General features: G+C 41.4%; 1 long non-coding RNA gene across 1 annotated transcript in view; it reads right to left on the reverse strand.

Annotated features, from left to right (window-relative positions):
* Nucleotides 1–1,999: 1,999 nt before the first annotated feature.
* Nucleotides 2,000–19,737, reverse strand: part of LOC147557435 (uncharacterized) — a 52,079-nt gene continuing 34,341 nt past the window's right edge. Inside the window, exon 2 of the long non-coding RNA XR_015234026.1 lies at nucleotides 2,000–3,476. This is a non-coding gene — a long non-coding RNA (uncharacterized LOC147557435). The remainder of the gene's footprint in view (nucleotides 3,477–19,737) is intronic.

The following is a 19,737-nucleotide window of genomic DNA, read 5'->3' on the forward strand; positions in this document are numbered from 1 at the left end:
TATAGAACTTCTCAAGCACTTCCACATTTGTTTCTTGCTCGAATACTTATTCATGAACATACACAGAATCACACATATATACAATCACATCACTCACACAGAAGAGCTAACACATGCTCAAACATACACATAAACCACTTTATTCATCATTCATTTTTTTCTTTCTTTTTTCATATCACTTTTTCCTTTCTTTTCTTTTTTTCTTTTTTTTTTCTTCTTTTTCAAAACACAAATACAATCAACCAAAACAAAATACAACACACATAACTCTATTCTTGCAATCAACTTTTCATTTCATACTTGCTTTTGACATTCTTCATTCTTTCTTCTCATGTCTTCATTCTCGGGATATAAGATGATGGATGGTGATGGAGTATCTGCCTTCCTATAGTTGGCAATCTCATTGGGTTTCATGGACTACAAGGGCAAGGTTTATTCGCTATCATAATGTCACTCTTAGTGGCTAAGGAAGTTGAGCACACGAGATCAAATAAGCTCTTTTAATAGTTACGAGGTTGAGTAGCTCTTCATTCTACTCGGAGTTAGCGCAGAAGAGTACACTTGAAGGACAATTTAGGCTTTGAGCTCGCACATGGGTTAAGTCTCCACTAATGACTACTCTAGGTCTCTTAGAGATGTTTCTTCTTCATTAAGATGTTCCTCCCATAGTATAATACAAACACTCAAAGACTCGACTTTCATGCAAAGACCATTAGCAATCACAAAACCCATCAACTCGATACATATGCACCAACATTTTTAAAACTATCACTATAATCACATGCAAATCTACTCAAATTGTACAAAAATTTTCAAATTTTGGCTAATTTAAACCCTAATGTCTTTGAAACTCATGGTCATGCATTGGTTATGGTCGTACCCCGCATCCCCAAACTTAAAACTAACATTGTCCTCAATGTTCTAAGCATACACTCACAAAAAGATATAGAGGCACATCAATTTAAAGAGAAGAGTGGAGAGATATTACCATAACCAAAGAAGATAAAAGATGATACTACCAAGGCTCATGTATAACGAGGTTCCAAGTTAATGCCAAGCTCACGCCATCCCCAAACTTGGAACAAACCACGCCTTAGAAGTAAAACATATAAGAAATGCTCCTAAAATATCCAAAAATATAATGAGAATGAAGCACATAAAAAGCATGACCATATAGAACTCTACCACTAACGCGGGTATACACGATTGCACTGAGCTATGCAATTAGCCTTTGATTCTCTTGTTTTCACACAAGAGCACGAGTTATGTCTCGCGGAGGGTTTCCAGAGATGTTACCCACAAACATCAAGACCCATCTCAATCGACCTAACGATCATAAAGCAAAAGACGGAAGATTTGGGGGTCAATGATGCACCCGAAAAGGTTGCACACCCAAGCGGAAGTATCAAGTAGTAATCCGGCAAAGCCGGGATCGAACCAAGGATAGGAAGGTAGTTTGGATATCGAAGGGTCTTATCCCTCGGTCTAGATATTAAAGGCTTACTTAGACAAAAGCGGAAATAAATGAAGGTAATATGAGATTTATAATCGAATAAGCAATAAGAAAATAAAGTAAGTAAAACAAACTAAAATATCAATGTAAGAGGGCGAGAGAGATTTGAGAGAAGAGTTCGGAGGAACAAGAGTCGGGGAACAACAAGTAAGAGAGGTGTCGAAGTCCGAGAATCCGATGTGGTGGACTAACAACTATGTACGGTCTAATCGAATGGATTGATGTAAATCTAGTCTCGATTCCCAAGGTGGACGTTCATAAGCACTACGTATGTCCGGAGATAATACTTAGTCAAACAAACTACCTAAACGATTAAAACCGAATCATCGAAAATGTCGTCTAGTCGCCTAACTATGTGAAGTGCATGACAAGACACATGAAATTTGAATCTAGACTACGGTCGATATCGATCACCTTGCCTAATCGATTAACTATGCGAAATACTTGATAAGACACATGAGAAACGATCGAAACAAGTAATCAAAGTAAGAGAACATCAATTTATTATCAAAACATTAAATCATCACATAGATAATCACAAATTCATCACATTTCATCCATATAATCGACACACTTGATTTAGCTAAACATGGTGATAAGTAATAAATGAAAAGAAGATGAAGAGAAAATCCCCCTTTTTCGATGTGGTTCGAGGCTAGGTTCGTCGGAAAATTTGAGTAGTTGAGGTTCAGCCGATTTCCCCTTAGCAAATTTGTGGATTTCCCCTTAACAGTGCATAATGGGTGTCCCCGAGCAAAAATCAGATCTCCCCTTAACAACCAGACTCATCTTCTTCATTTAGAACCCACCACCATTAAAGCTCAACTCAAGGTTTCTCTCTCTAAGATTTCACCACCAAAACCAAATCAAACACAAGGGATAGATAGCAACTAGTGAGGGGAGTAAAAGCCCTAAGTTTTCGTGCCAAGAAGGTAGCCGGAAAACCCTTAAAAACCCGGCCAAAGATAAGAACAAATCCGGCCAAAAAGCATGAAATCCGGCCAAGAGAGCATGGAGATTCCGGCCCGTGCTGCTGCAGACGCGTCCCGTGAAGGCTGCAGACGCGTCCCGTGAAGACTTCAGTCCGTGCCGGCAGCTGCTGCTGTGCACGTCTCTGCCCGTGCCGGCAGCTGCTGCTGTGCACGTTCCTGGCCGTGCCGGCGCTGCTGCTGTGCACGTCCCTGGCAACTCCCGCTCTAGCAGCAGCTTTCCCGAGTGGCTGCTGGTTCTCGCAGCAGCTGCTCCCGCGATCTTTCCGGCCAAGCTATGGCCGGCCTTAGTGTTGGCCAGTCTAGCTTGGCCGGCTCCTCTTCTCCCTTTTCCCTTCTCTTCAAACCCCTTCAACCTCTTGAACAAAAAACTCAAACCCTAGAAACCCTCTTGCCTATTTTCTCTCTCTTGCTTGGTAGCTCCTTTCTTGGTGAAGAAGATGAATAGTGCCTCTCCCTTTCTCTAACTTGTGTATACCCAAACCCTAGACTTAGTCAAGTTTGACTAAGTCTTGGGCTATTTTGACTTAGACTTCTTTAAGAGGTGCTCATAGAAATCTTCCTTGCTTTCTCTTCTTTGGGCTCTTGGCTATGGGTTGGGCTTTGGCTCTCATCTAGAAATCAAGGGGAGTGCCTTCAAGGAAAGACTTTGGCTTCTTTCTTTTGTAACTTCCCCGTCCGAACTCCGAATTGAATTCCGTTTTCACCGTCGAACTCGTCATTGACTTCACTTGTTGTTTGACTTCTGACTTTGACCAAAATGACCAAAATACCCCTGGTGCTCTTTTCTTCCATTTTGCCGCATAAGATGAAAATGTGATAATTCGCTCTCTTTATTCCGAATTACACGCCAAACCATAAATAAACTACCTAGCAATAAAAACACATAAATAATTAGAAATAAAACTCGAAAAGAACTAACTCATCAAAGTTAAATGACCTAAATGTGGCATTTTCACGCCACATCAGTCAACCTAAAGAAAACTATATACAAATGCTAAAAGTCTCATAAGAATATGAAATCCAGGAAGTGCACGTGAGACTAAAATCAAAAAGAAGTCATCCCCAAACTTAGTGGATGCACGGTCCACTAAGTAAGCATCAATGCTAGGGGCGACGACTAAGAAGTCGTCAAAAGGATCGACATACAAATGAAGGGTCAGGAAGTCAGTCGAAGGCAAGAAGTCAAACTCAAGCTTAGTGGATAAAACATCCACTAAGTCCCTAGACATGCTAGGGAAGACGTCCGAAGTGTCCCAAAAGGGGTCAACAACCGAGTCTTAGATCATGTGGAAGGTCGAACTAGACTCTAAGGGTAAGGCAATATGCTCGGGGACCAAGTCAAGGTCCATAATTTCCTTAGGTAAATAAACCAACAAGCTATCCGCTATCTCTTCAACTACTATGTTATCGACATCCTTAAAGGCATCGGGAGCCTCAAAGTTGGTTGCAACACCTTCACTTCTACATAACTCATCCAAGTAATCACAAGTGTTAAAAATTGGAAAGTTCAATAACGTGTGACCCCAAACTTGCTCATAGAGCTATCATCATGAACATTACAATCTAATGTAGTCTGATCATGGTGAGATGACAATGGTCGAGGGAGTGAGCAACAAGGGTCATCAGTCAATTAAATCTCACAGGGTTTATCAGGAGCTTCTTCGACATTTAACTTAAGACTAGAGTCAGGTGTATTACCCTCACCATCATTCATAGTCTCCTCTTGAGTTTGGGGTGCGCAAACCCCTTCCTCGTCGATGATAGGCTCCGACTCAATTCTATCAACAATATTGAGAATCCATTCCGTGATCTCTTTTATATCTCGATTGAATCTAGTTTGGTACTCTAAAATTTCTTGGAGAGTATCTTCAGACATCTCCTCGTAATAAGGCACATGAGTATATAACTAGACGAAGACTCTCGCGAAATACAGATCATGGGACAATACTCGGTTAAATGGTCTAAGCTCGCACAAATAGCACAAACCGGGCTAATGGTCTCCATGGTCCTTTCTCCACTACCTTCATGTAGATACCTAGACTCGACTCTTTGAGTGGAATCATCGAGTCGGGAATTGTCATCACTAAATGAACCGTTCATATATGCTTGTCGATAGTCACGAAGACTTCGACGTGGTCGATCAATACTAATAGAACTACGGTCCTCATCAAATGACAAATTCATACATGAAGGTGTGCTCATCCCAAATTCTTGTCGATAGTTTCGAAGACTCTTACGGGGTTGATTACCCTGATGCTCATAATCCCTAAAACCATGTTCATGACGAGTCTGACCGACTCCATACATCCGTCGATATTCACCCATGGTCATCCTAGGTCGGTCAGACTCAACTCGCCTATCCCTATCACTAGTCGTAACATTCCTATATAAATTTGAGTAGTCCTGATGACTTGTAGATGGTCGACTAGTGTTGGAAAGGGTTCGCATAAGGTCATTCTCATCAAATGACCAACTTGCCATGATCTCACAATGTTCAAGGATACTAACAGACAATCACAAAATGGGAGCTAACACTTAAACAATCACACACAAGTAAAAAAGGAAGAGATAGAATGCGATACTATCGAGTGTTCCTCTCGTTTCGTTCGCCTTTCTTCTTAACTTCTCGAATCCTTCCTTTTCCTTCGCTTTTATGTCTCTTTTGGCTCTTCTCTTATAATGGTAACTAAAATAAATGAAATTAAGACACTACAAAATAAAATAAAGACGTCTAAGAAGAAAATAACACTAAACTAATGAACAAAACAACAAACGATATCCTAACTACTAAACCTATCCCCGGCAGCGGCGCCAAAAACTTGATGCACCCGAAAAGGTTGCACACCCAAGCGGAGGTATCAAGTAGTAATCCAGCAAAGCCGGGATCGATCCAAGGATAGGAAGGTATCTTGGATATCGAAGGGTCTTATTCCTCGGTCTAGATATTAAAAGTTAACTTAGGCTAAATAGGAAAGGAAACAAAGATAAATGGGGGTTTTAGATTGAATAAGTAATAAAAGAAGAAAACGAGTAAAACTAAACTAAACAATCAATGTAAAGGGCGAGAGAGATTCGAGAAAAGAGTCGGAAGAACAAGAGTAGGGAGACGGTTAGACTCGATTCGGGCAACAAACAAGTGAGAGAGGTGTCAAAGTCCGGGAATCCATAATGATGCGTCCCGAGCCTTGTGCGCTCCTGCAGATGCGTCCCAGAGCATGTGAAGCTTCCCGTGGACGCGTCCTTGCTGCTGTGGAAGCTGTTGTTCGTGCTTGAGAACGAGCAACACAGCCCGAGCTGCTGTTGCAGCAGCTGGCCGTCCGAGCTGCACATCCGGACCGTGCTGCAGGGTTGCTGCTGCAGCTCCCGTGAAGAAGAATCTGCTGTCCCGCGTTCCCTTCTCTGTCCCGCGCCGGCCAAAGCCTTGGCCGGCCCTTGTGTGCTTGCCGGCCAAGCTTGGCCGGCCCTCTTCTACCTTTCTTCTCTCTCTAACCACCCTTCCAAACTCTTGAACCTTCACAAACCCTAGATCTCAAGAAAACCTCTCTTAAGTTCTAGCCTCCCTTCTTTTTCTCTTTCTTGCCTTCCTGGGTTGTTGAATGATGAAGATGATGAATAGTAGCCTAAACTACTAAAACCCTAGAGTCCCTTGACTTAGTCAATTCATTTAAACTTTGTTGACTCTAATCCATAAAGAGAGGGTGCTCATATAATTCTTCCTTATCATTCTTCTTTGGGCTTTGGGTTTGGTTAAGAAACCAAGAGGTGCCTCCATCCTTGTCTCTACATCTTCAAAAGGGGGGTGCTTTCAAGAGAAGACCTTAGGTTCTATCTCTCACATCTTTCCCGTCTGAACTCCGAATTGAATTCCGTTTTCACCGTCGAACTGGTCATTAACTCCTCTTATCATTTGATGTGCTAGAAGTCTTTTTCTCTCGTTTTCGGCACATGAAATGATAGTGACAATTCGTTCCCTTTATTCCGATTTACATGTTTAACTCCAAATAGGTACCTAACATGAAAAACACATAAAATATTATTTATAATACTCAAAACGAACTAACTAGGCTTAGTTAGGCTCTCCAAATGTGACATTTTTGTGTCACATCAAGTGGTCGTAGTGTTTAGCTAGAAACCAACAACGATCTTCGAATTACGAAGTAATTCGCGGCTAACTTCGATCGGATCCTACATCGGGTTACACATAAGAATGGGTATTTAATCGGATGATATGACTAGTGGGAGTGTGATATAACATTGGGAATGTCCAATAAACATATCTCACAGGCCTAAATAAAATTTGGGCAAAAGATAGCAAAATTGACCTGAAATAAGGGTTTTGGGCCTAGATCGATTTGGGTACTTCTAGGACTCGGATTGGGCTGAATTTTGGAGGATTAGTTGCTGATATAATAAGAATTTTATCTGCCAATTTTTGTGGTGTCCCATAAACATATCTCACAGGCCTAAATAGAATGTTTTAGGAAACCTAAAAGGAGGTGGATTCTTATTAGGGTTCTATATAAACACTCTTAGGGCAGAGAATAAGGTGTGGAATTTCTCTCTAAGCTTTCTTACTCTACCACATCAAGTAGAGAGGAGAAAGTGAGCTAATTCCCAAGCTATCTTCTAGTCAAGCAAGAAGAAGGTCTTCTTATTATCAAACCACCATTGGAGTGCTAGCGAGCTTTCAAGGTGGGAGATTAAATACACTATTCGGTGTCCCAAGTAGAGGAGCTAAGTTTGAAGCTCTTGGTCTTCTTTAATCTATTCAACTAGCTCGAAGGAAATAGCGATTAAGGTAATCTACTATCTTCTTATTAGTTAATTACTAGTTTTGCATGATGATCTTGGGGATAATAGTGTTAGACATTAGATGTCGTTATCCGCTATAAACACTAGTATAAGGGTATAAATCCAAGCAGTGGGGTCAGAGCCTCTTGCAATTAACAGTGTTTTAAAAGGTATTATAAACTCATGATTTGATTAGAATGAATATGATTCAACTAGTTTTCAAATTAAAAATCGAAATTGATGATTGAAATTGTTTCAAAACATTGAATTTCATTGATTTTGAATTGGTTTTCAAAATTCTTCTTGAAAAAGTTTCAAAAACCTAGAATTTTGATCCAAAATTGGTTGATTAAAAGAGTTGTTTTTGAGTTTTAGGAAACTCCCAAAAGCAAAAGATTTGGAATTTAGAAGTATTTTAAAAGGAGTTGTTTTGAGTTTTAGGAAACTCCCAAAACAAAATTTGGAAAATTTAAAAGTTTCTAAAAGTTTTGAAAAAAAATTTGAAAGTTTTGAAAATTTTTAGAAGTGTTCTAAAAGGATTTCAAAATTTAGAAAGAATTTTAAAAATTGGAAGCTAGTAAATAGAGATTTGCACAAAAAAAAAAAATTGGAAACTAGGGTTTTGGAAACCCTAGTGTCCGGCCAGGAAGCTTCCTGACCGGACAGAAGCTGCTGGACGCGTCCACAGCAGCTGCTGAGACGCGTCCAGGAGACGCGTCCAGCAGCTGCAACCAGATTGCTACTGGACGCGTCCAGAGCAGCTGGGACGCATCTTGGAGACGCGTCCAGGTCGAGTCTAGGACCCGACCACCATCTGCGATGGAAGCACCAGAGACGCGTCTCAAGTCCATGCACCAGACACGTCTTGGAGACGCGTCTGGGAGGTTTTGGGTGTCTCGGACTAGTCCGAGACACCTAGTGCTAGTCTGGTCCAGCACCAGACACGTCTAGGACGCGTCTGGTGCATGGACTAGCGTCCTGGCTCCGGCCAGGACGAGACCAGGCCTTGATAGGCCTCGGCCAGGACATGCCGACCCCATGGGCCGTGCCGTGTCCGGACCTTGTCCGAGTCCTTTTGTGGGCTTGGGCCGGGACTTGTCTAAGACTTGTCCCGGGCTTTTTCGAGGCTTTTCAGACCACGAATAGGGACCATTATTCGAGTGGGAGTTTTTGCCAAATTTTCTTCCGATTCCAACCAAATAATTCCAAAATTAATCCGGGCCATCCAGAAGGCCAAAACGGATTTCTCTTTAAATTGATTTATGAAATCATAAAAAATCGAACCAATATTTTTTCCGAAATTGACCCGAGCATTCAAACCCGAAACAGAGTTTTTCTTAAAGTTGATTTTAGAAATCATAAAAGATAAAACCGGAACGGACCATTAATCGAATTCGTCGAATTTAGACTCAAGGTCCGTAATGTGACATGTGATGTCCACAAAAAGTGTCTCCCAAGATAATCATGCATATATAATTCTTAGCCTTAATATATTATATGAATGCATGTGATGTGAATGCGGGAAACTAGTATGGTCAGATTTGTTTCTATATTCTTGTTTTAAGCACGGATGGGTGCATATTTCTAATTAATTGTAATTTCAAGTTTATACGATCTGCGAATCGTTAAAGTCTTGTAAATAGAGTTTAGGGTCTATGAGTCCATTGAAGAAACTCAAGGAAGGAATCCAAAGGCGAGTGGGAGAAATCAATGGAGGTTCCAAAGATGGAGATCTAGACGAACCATAAGGCGAAACAAGAAGCAAACCAAAGGAGATTAGATCTTCTAGGTTAGGGGCCATACTAGGATCCATGTCTGTTTGATTTATTTTCCCGCGCACATTTACTTACTTATTTACGCTTTATGTCGTGGATGTTAGTTGAGATAGATAGTTCACTATAACAAACGCCAGACTAGCGTAAAAGTCCCCAAAATGTAATCTTGAGTAATCGCCTATCCAGATTAAGACACTCGTTGCACCCTTGTTCGAGGAAGGTGGGTCGGCCTTCGCAGAGTACCTCCTCTACCTTGGGACAATGCGGGTAGGTCTATAGAAAAGGCCTACACGTCTAAATGGTTCTACTCAACGAGATCAGCAAGAGAGTCTTGGATACTCGAGGCAAAAGGATAGATTAGTCATTCATTAATGAAATCTATCAACCAAGAGTCATAAGGTATGATCAGTGAAGTGGTTCACTCACCCGGAACAACAGAGTCAAAGGGTAGGGCCTTCGTCCGCTTTACTCCGAAGAACTGGGATCTTGGAATCACTTATTCAATCGGGGACGATTTTTATTGAATAATGTGTGAAAACTAAGTTTTTCAAAACGATAACGAGTTTTAAAACTTTGCCATTTCTTTTATGTAGTTTTAAGATGACACATGAAAACGGTTTCAACATTGAATCACACCTAAGGGAGGTGCTGATCAACTTCCTAGAATGGAAGAATAAATCCGAGAATAGTTCTCAGATTCAAAAGGAAAGCGTCTAGAATACCCAATCCCAATGTTGACTCATACCAGATAAGGTCAAAAGCCATTTGCAAGTAATCATATAACATTATCTTTGGAAGAGTAATGGATGCTAGCACGACCATTAAGACAAACTGAGGAAGAGGTTCCTACAGAAGTCACAAATGGAGAGGTACGAGACCTCCAAGGCAATCTGAATGTCATCCTAATGGAAGACAACAGAATTCATCTAAAACCCAATTCAATATCGATTGAACAAAGATAGATAAGACCTTAGATGAGTCACTCAGATTGTTATGAACAACTAAGCAAAACACACGGGAACATCGACTCTAAGAAACAGTTCTTGAGATTCAATGGAAGGAATCTAAGAAAGAGTTCTTGAGATTCAAAAGGACAAAGAGTTAGTAAAGTGAGAAAAAACATTTGATCAAAGAAAAAGCAAACAGTTGCTGAGTATATGATGAAGAATATTGCTCATTACTGTGAATGTTTCCAAACAATGGCTAGACCATTTAAGAGGAAACTACCCTTAGCACCTAGAGGACAAAAGGAATGGAATTATGAATTCCGGTTCCAGTATCCTTGTTAACAAAGTTAAACAAGTATCATAGAATTCCTTCATCAGGTATTTAAGACCAGATGAGCGGCTCAATGGGAGCTTAAGGGAATTACATACTTGACCAAAAAGAAGTAAAGATCCAAGAGGGAGCAGAAGCAGTAATGCTAGGGATGCTGAAAGGGATCAAAGTCTTCTTTTAGACACTGTCTAGCTTAGAACTTAATAGTGATTATTTTGTTCTTCTAGAAACATCTGATGTTTTAAACCAGTGGTAAATTAACTAAAGGGTAACATTGATAATGGCTGATATCAAGAGATTCAAACTCATAAACTTCAGCATTGTCATATAGGTCTTAAGGACTAAATTGACATAGTCACCCTTTTCAAAAGGCATAGAGACTAGTAATCTATTAGGACTCATATATTGTTATGCAGACCTATAAGTTTACTTGCAGAAGCTAACAAGAGAAACTTCAATACGGACTCTGACAACTTCATGAAGTTTGGAAACGTACAAATCATAAAGTATAAGTCGGGATGTTTGAAAGGTTCAAACAATGTACAAACCGAAGTCAAGAATCATTTTTGACAAGAGAGTTTAAGTCATCCGATTAGATTGGAGTGGTAAAAATTTGAGTCAAATACTTGATAACCATCAAAGGAGTTGAGAAACCGTTTCCCAACTCGCTACATGGAACACAGCTGAGGGATGGTGGATTCAGTGGGAGTAATCGAACACTGCTATGCATGATTCATGATGGGTTTAAGCCAGTCTTCCGAATATTTTTGGGATATATTCTAGAAATGATTGTTTTCACACTTACCAAAGTTCGTTTAACAACTAAGCTTGTAAAAGCGTTACAAAATTAGCTACAAGTCTGACGCAATTTCTTTAGAAGAAATTTGGGCTTCTTCCACAACCAATCAAGAGAACAAAGTGGTTGTTGCTCATGATAGTATTCTTCTAGTAATTAGCACACCTAGTAGTCTGGGAGAAAAGTACTAATTATTACAAGAATAAGTGGGAGAAAAGTACAAGTCGATTTAATTCGATCATGAGAAAAATCATGTAGGGTCATGAAGAACAATCATGAAACTTGTACAAGACCATTAAATTCGACCAAGAGCAACAAATTGCGGCTCCTCCGAAAAGGAAAGGTGTCTCTAAAGGAATATCTCAAAGTAGTTGAGAAAATTCCAAATTGTTGTTCAAAAGCCCTAAAAGGTCAAAAGTAAAATCTCAAAGACTCAGAAAATAAAGGTTATTTCTGAAGAGATAAAAGACCTGCGCAGAAACGGAAACTGACTCTAGATTTTGGCTGGAAGCCAAAATCATCATGGAATCCATATCTCGTCAAGACATGAAGCTTGATAATTTAAGTCAACGGAAGACCTAAATTGGTTTCCAAAGTAGAAAATTGAGAAGGATGGAAACATTCATGTTTCCCGAAACTAGACAAGAAGAATAAGATTCTTCCAATCAAGTTATGTCCATAAGCATGCTTCAGAAATCCATCGAAGGATTAAAAGCACGCAAGAGTTAGAATCTTCGATTCAAAGAGGCAATCAAAGAAGTTTGATTCCTGAGGAATGAAGAAAAATCTTGAATCACGAGTTTTAAGAAGGTAAGTGGGAGAAACAAACCTTCCGGGTCCGTATGCAGAGTACATACAAAATATTGAGTACGACATAAGATGTTGTGTAACAGTGAACACACTGACTCAATAAAAGGACCACACACAAGGATGAAATGTCATTTTTGGGCATCTGAAGATCTATAAGTATAGATCAAAAAGATAATAGGATTAGAGAGACTCAGTACGCTGAGATGCTTGAGACCCGAAAAAGAAAATCTAAGACTCGGAAAAGTCTAAAAGAATTTCGACCCAAAACTCATGACAAAGAGCGTTGCCAAATCGAAGTTTGAAAAGACTCCGATGGAGCAAGCACGCATGAGAGAGACCTTTATGTTTGAAAACATAGAGTCAAGTCATGTTGAACTTGATGAGAATTTAGAGATCCAATTCGGATTGGAAACCCAAATCACTACTGAAACATCCCAGAAGGCTAAAGGATGAAAGTAGTATACCTCCTCCTTATATCTGCCAATTTTCGTGGTGTTTGGACACGTCCTCCTTAGGGAATTGAGAAAATATCAGTAGTTGCTATTTCGACAATTTCCCTAAATCTCATTCTAAAGGGTGTTTTAGGAAACCTAAAAGGAGGTGGATTCTTATTAGGTTTCTATATAAACACTCTTAGCTTTCTTACTCTACCACATCAAGTAGAGAGGAGAAAGTGAGCTAATTCCCAAGCTATCTTCTAGTCAAGCAAGAAGAAGGTCTTCTTATTATCAAACCATCATTAGAAGGCTAGTGAGCTTTCTAGGAGGGAGATTAAATACACTATTCGGTGTCCCAAGTAGAAGAGCTACGTTTGAAGCTCTTGGTTTTCTTAAATCTATTCAACTAGCTCGAAGGAAATAGCGATTAAGGTAATCTACTATCTTCTTATTAGTTAATTACTAGTTTTGCATGATGATCTTGGGGATACTAGTGTTAGACATTAGATGTCATTATCCGCAATAGACACTAGTATAAGGGTATAAATCCCAGCAGTATATCCATGATCACCATGGAACTCAAACCATTTAGAGTTGTCTCGTTTCTCGTTTGGGGTCTTTGTCTTTCCTTGCCATCGGACATTGTTTCCCATGCCCTTCAAGATTGCTACAACTTCAGCTGGTTCCACGTTCAAATTGTACTCTGGAATTCTGGTGCGAATTGGTCCTTGTGGCCTTTCGCTAATTCGACCTGGTGGGTCAAGTGGTTTTCTGTTGTCTCGAGGTAGAGGTCTCCTTGAGGTAGTGTAAGGCTCTGAGTATCTACCGTCTGACCTACGATCTGTTCGTCTCAAGCGACGTTCTCGGGATCGCTCGTCGCTAAGGTAGTGCCTGCTTCGATGGTACTCGTCTTTTTCCCAACGGATCTCTACCCAAGCTCGAGCAAGGACATCCTCCATGGTGGTGCAGTTGAACTTGGTGAGTTCTTTATAGAGTTCACTGTCTGGAAGTAACCCTTTTCGAAATGCATCCACTGCCGTCTCTTGGTTGCAATAGGGGATCGAGACTCTCTCTGTTGAACCTCCCTACATAATCTCTAAGTGGTTCACCTCGCCTCTGGCTAAGTCGGTAAAGGTCTCCGGAGAACTCCTCTAACTTCTTACTACTCGCGAACTGTTCAACGAACTTTTCTGTCAGCTGGGCAAATGAGGCGATGGAGTTGTTCGGCAGGTTGGTGTACCACTGGAGAGCTGGACCAATGAGGCTCGACCCGAAGCTTTTGCACATGCAAGCCTCTCTAAGGTCCCTAGGTATGGCTGCAGTGAACATCCTTTGCTTGTAGGATGCAATATGGTCGTCGTGATCTGAGGTGCCATCATACATTCTCATACTTGGGAATGAAAATTTCTTCGGCATCTCCACTAAGGCGATGGCGTCGACGAAAAGGGAGTCTGCATAACTCTGTGGTAAAAAATCACACAATTGATAGATCGTCGATTGGTGGGCCACCGACAACTTGGGCTTTAGACCTCGAGACGAACGAAGTTCCGGTTGGACCTGTAGACAGACAAAAACGAGTAAAACCGTGAAGTCTTGGGGACACCGGGGTGGTGTCTTGCCAAGGGCACTCCGACGGTCAAGTCAGCAAACTATAAAAGATAAATATTAATCAATTGAATGTTGAGGGTGTCACCGTGTTGTATCGTCGGAGGGTGGCTAGACTCGTAGAGTGGCCGGAGCTTCGACTCTACGGGATAGTTGGTCGGATTGATCTCCTGGAGCAGGTCGAAAGGTCATCTTGATCGGAGATTCTGGATAATGGAGAAGTGGGATGTAACAAGGACTTTAGAGGGACTTCGAGAGTGATGGAGCTTGAAGATATAATATCTCCGTCTAGAGTGATCCCCTAGAAGATTACCCTTAAAGTCTTCTGGAATTTGAAGGTCGATTATCGTAGTCCAGAGCACTGATCAAGATACTAAAAATGAGAGAGAGAAGAGTGTTCTGTAGTTTTCTTGTCGGTATTCGATGCCTTTGGAGTCTGAGTCTCCTTCTATTTATAGGCGACTGATGGACTCGTGGAGTCTGTCAGATCCGAGATGATTGGGGTCGAGGGTGACCTCAAACCCTAAGGGAGACTCGTTCTTGGCCGTCGATCTGTCGCCTGGAGTAACTCGATCGTACGATTATGCCACCTCGACTTTAGACTCTTCGTAGTCTGAGATCGCCTAACGGAACTTAAGGCGACGTGGGGTTTTAGAGGGACTTCGTCAAATGAATACGTGGCGAGGTCTCCGGAGTTGAGGTTGACTCTGTAACCGGCAGGCTCGGTTGAGGGCGACCAAGGGGTGCTTGGAGTATTGTTACTTTAAATTGGTTATTGTTCGTCTAGATGGACGTTCACAAGGGCTTAGAGCTGTTTGGACCTTTAGGTTGCCGAATTCCACGTTGGAGAGTGTCCCACTAGTAGGCAAGTGGGTCGGGCCCAAGTGACGGAAATTCGAACTAGGCTCGGTCTAGGCGACCTTTAGACGAAGTGGGCCCAACACGATTTTCGACCACTACAATGGACTTGAATAAGGTGTGGAATTTCTCAAGAAGCTTTCTTACTCTACAACATCAAGTAAGAAAGAGAGTGAGCTGATTCTTAATCTATCTAACTAGTCAAAAAGAAGAAGGAGTTCTTCTTAATCAAACCACCATTGGAGTTCTAGCTAGCTACAAGGTGGGAGATCAAATTGATCATTCGGGTGTCTTGAGTAGAGGAGCAACACTTGGAGCTTTGGTCTTCGCATTCGATTGGAAAGGTTCGAGGGAAACTAGCGGTTAAGGTAATCCTAAACTCTTAGTTAATTATTAGCTTATGCATGATGATCTTGGGACCTACTAGTGTTAGACATGAGAGGTCTGAGATTCCACTTAAAACACTAGGAAGGCAACAAAACCCAACACGATCTTCTTTTCTTTCTCTTCTCCATGAGGGTTCCTTCTCCGCAAGAGTTTAGTGATCTCCTTCATCTTCCTGTATATTTCCTCTGTTTAGACCAGTAATTGTACTCTTGCGATGAAATTCTTTAAGAGGGGAGATTCTTCTTAACTTATTTCCCTGATAATGTTCTCATGTCGATTACCGCAGACCCTTTCAGGGCTATGCGGATGACTTCAGAGTGCAGTTGAGGTATTTATACCATCTCATTTCCGAACCTCTGCTAGTAGCTTGCCAACGATTCTTCCTTTCCCAGTATTATATTGAACAGGTTTCCCAGTTTTATCTATTATTTGCCCTGAAAAGCAGTACAAAAGGGTGAGGCAAGCTCATTGAATGAATGGATAGTTCCGGCTTCCACCGCATTATACCACGATCTTGCGGGTCCCTTTAGGACTGTCCGGAAGACCAGCCACCATGTTGACTTATTAGTGGTACTTAAGCTCATAAGTGAGATGTAATCTTGCATTAACATAACTTGGTCTCCCGATTCATCATAAGTTTCGAAGTGATAGGTACTTAAAGCTTTTGGGCCTTTGCGCCTCAAGTATTTCGAAACTCCTTGGTGGTAAAACTTCCGCCCTTGTTGGCGTATTCTTTTTTTCGTATCTCCTAGTGAGTTCAGTCAGTTGATGAATAACCAGATCGCTTATGGGGAAATCGTTCAAGTTCCTAGGTGTAGCGGAATTGCCTCGATCTCCACCATTTAGGCTTCGATAGTCAGAATGATTTCTTCTCGAGGGGTTTTCAAGCTTCCGATATGGCCTTATATCTTTTTGCTCATCTCTTTGCTCTAACTGAGTAACCGTTCCTTAGCTCCGCGTCAATTTTATGATGTCAAAATGTATTTTTCCAGAATCAGTCGAGGGGTTGAGACTGCTACGTTGAATCTCACTTTGGTTTTCTCGATTTGAGGGGGCAAAAACCTGCAAGGAACTCGGAAAACGTCTCTGACGCTCAAGTTAGTCACATTGTGCTTCCACTAAAATAACTGAAACACTGAATGAACGTGAGTTTTTGGAATTTTTGTATTATTGAGTTTGTACCATGTTCAAGGCGGAGTTTTACCTTTTATAGGCCTTTGTAACTGTTGTGCCAATCGGGGTTTAATGTGATCAATACGAGAAATCCAAGATAAGCAATAGGAACAGTAAAGAACAATAAAAAACAGAACACAGAGATTTACGTGGTTTGGTTGGTGAGACCTACTCCACGGCGACAACGGCGCGATGATTTCCACTATGATAAGCAAACAAGTTTACACAAGAGATTCGTGAGATTGTGCTACTGATATCCTTAGGGTTTAGTTTATATAGACACTAAACCCTAATCCCACCGCTTCACCGACTCTCTACAACCGACTCTCTCTACAACCGACATTATACACCGATAACATTAATCATCGACATAAGCCTAGCTTCCGCATTTCAGCTCTGTCTCGGAGTCCAACTCTGCCTCACAGCCTTGCTTCGTATACTAGCTCTGTCTCAGCAATCAGCTCCGCTAACGGGTCCAAAATTCGGCGCCAAGACCGACCATTGCCTTGTAAATGGGTTGGCAGGTCGTAAACCGGGTTCGATACCAATCCATATTCGAGTCACTTCTAACAATTCTCCACCTTGATTTGAATATGCTCCTATTGACTTAGATCTGCCACCATCATAGCTCAGCGCCTCTAAGCCATTGTTGCTCCAACCCAGGTGGGGCTAACATCTAGAAATCCCAATCAGTCTAAGCAATGCTTAAACTTGAAAGTTGTAACTGCCTTGGTTAGCATATCCGTTGGATTCTCTGCCGTAGAAACCTTCTTCATCATGATCTTCCCTAGTTCAATCACGTCCTTGATAAAGTGATACCTGACATCAATGTGTTTAGTTCTCTCGTGAAACATATGATTTTTGGTTAAATGAATAGCACTCTGGTTGTCGCAGTAGACCTCTGTCACCTCCTGCTTCAGGCCCAAATCCCGAACTAAACCACTCAGCCATATTGCCTCCTTCACCGCCTCTGCTGCTGCCATGTACTCTGCTTCAATTGTAGACAATGCTACCACTGATTGCAGCACTGCTCTCCAACTAATGGCACTCCCGCAGAGTGAACATATAGCCCGTCAGCGACCTCTTCCTATAAAGATCCCTCGAAAAATCCGAATCTACAAATCCAACTACCGAACCAGAAGTGTCAGCCCTTCTGTCGTAAACCAGACCAAGCTCCGTAGTTCCACCCAGATACCACAGTATCCATTTCACAGCCTGCCAATGACCTCTCCCAGGTCTTCCCATGTATCTGCTTACTACACTAACAGTATGTGAAATATCAGGCCTTGTGCACACCATAGCATACATAATGCTACCTACTGCATTTGCGTAAGGCACCCGAGACATGTACTCCGTCTCGTCATCAGTTGTTGGTGATAGTTCACCCGAAAGCTTGAAGTGTGCTGCCAATGGAGTACCGACAGGTTTTGCCTCAGTCATACCAAAACGTTCCAACACCTTCTCGATGTACGTTTTCCGAGACAAGAACAGTTTCTCAGCAGATATGTCTCTCCGTATCTCCATACCTAATATCTTCCTTGAGGCACCCAAGTCTTTCATCTCAAACTCACCCTTTAACTGATCCTTTAACATGTGGATTTCCGACATATCCTTGCAAGCTATCAGCATGTCATCCACATACAGGAGTAGATACACATAAGAACCATCTGATAGTTTCTGTGGAACACACAACTATCATACCTGCTTCTGTCATAGCCGTTTTAACTATAAACGTGTCAAAACGCTTATACCACTGCCTAGGAGACTGTTTCAGTCCATACAAAGACTTTTTCAGCAAACAGACCTGGTCTTCTTTCCCGAGAATCTCAAACCCCTTTGGCTGACCCATATAGATTTGTTCCTTCAGCTCTTCATGTAAGAACGTAGTCTTAACATCAAGTTGCTCCAATTCCATATCATACAAAGCAACCGTAGCAAGTATCACTCTAATAGAGCTATGTTTAACAACAGGAGAAACTATCTCATTGAAGTCTATCCCTTCTCGTTGTGTAAACCCCTTAGCTACTAACCGTGATTTGTAACGTGCATCTTCCACCATTGGGATTCCTTCCTTCTTCTTGAAAACCCATTTTCTACCAACAATCTTCTGACCCTTAGGCTGCTCGGCTAATTCCCAGGCCTGGTTTTTCCGAAGAGACTCAATTTTCTCATTCATGGCTAGAGACTACTGCCTAGATTCACCACTCCTCTTAGCTACTTCGTAGGTTCATGGTAGTTGATCCTTTAACATGTGGTTCCCAATTGCAAATGCAACCATATCTGCCATCCCATACCTTTCCGGTGCCGAGATGTCTCTCCTTCTCCTGTTCCTTGCAACACTGTAATGAACCAACTCTGGTTCATGTTCCTTAGCTTGCTCATCTACCTGAGGTCGAACCTCTTCCGGAGTGTCAATCTCAAACTCCACCTGCTCCCTATGATTTTCCTGCTCCACCTTTTTACCAACAACCTCCCGAGCATTGATGCACCCGAAAAGGTTGCACACCCAAGCGGAGGTATTAAGTAGTAACCGGTAAAACCGGAATCGATCCAAGGATAGGTTTGGTAGCTTGGATATCGAAGGATTTTGTCCGTCGATTTAGATATTAAAGGCTTACTTAGACAAAATTAGAAAGGTAACAGGGGTTTTTATAAACGAAGAAAAACGACAAAACGAAAAGACAAGTAAAACTAACTAGATTATCAAAGCAAAAGGGCGAGAGAGATTCGAGAGAAGAGTCGAAGGAACAAGAGTCAGGAACAACAAGTGAGAGAAGTGTCGAGGTCCGGGAATCCGATGTGGTGAACCTACAACTACGTACGGTCTAATCGAATGGATTGATACAAACCTCGTCTCGATTCCAAAGGTGGATGTTCATAAGAACTACGTATGTCCGGAGATAATACTTAGTCAAATAAACTTCCTAAACGAATAAAACCGAATCGTCGATCACAATGCCTAATCGATTAACTATGCGAAGTACTTGATAAGACAGATGAAAAACAATTGAAACAAGTAATCGAAATAAGAGAACATCAATTTATTATCAAACCATGAAATCATTATAGATAATCACATATTCATCACATTTCATCCCATATTCGACACACGAGAATTAGCTAAAAATGGTGAATCAAGTAATGAATTGAAAGAATATAAAGAAAAACATGAGTTAAAGCGAGAATCCCCCTTTTTCAATGAGGCGTGAGGCTAAGATTGTCGGAAAAGATAAGTCTTTAAATGCAGCCGAACTCCTCTTAGCAGAATATAGGTTTCCCTTTAGTATTGCAAATTGGGTGTCCCCAAGCAAAAACAGAGTGC

Source organism: Eschscholzia californica, unplaced genomic scaffold, assembly GCF_041429995.1.
Source record: "Eschscholzia californica isolate CP2 unplaced genomic scaffold, dmEscCali1.0.p SCAF_2, whole genome shotgun sequence".
Lineage (NCBI taxonomy): Eukaryota > Viridiplantae > Streptophyta > Magnoliopsida > Ranunculales > Papaveraceae > Eschscholzia > Eschscholzia californica.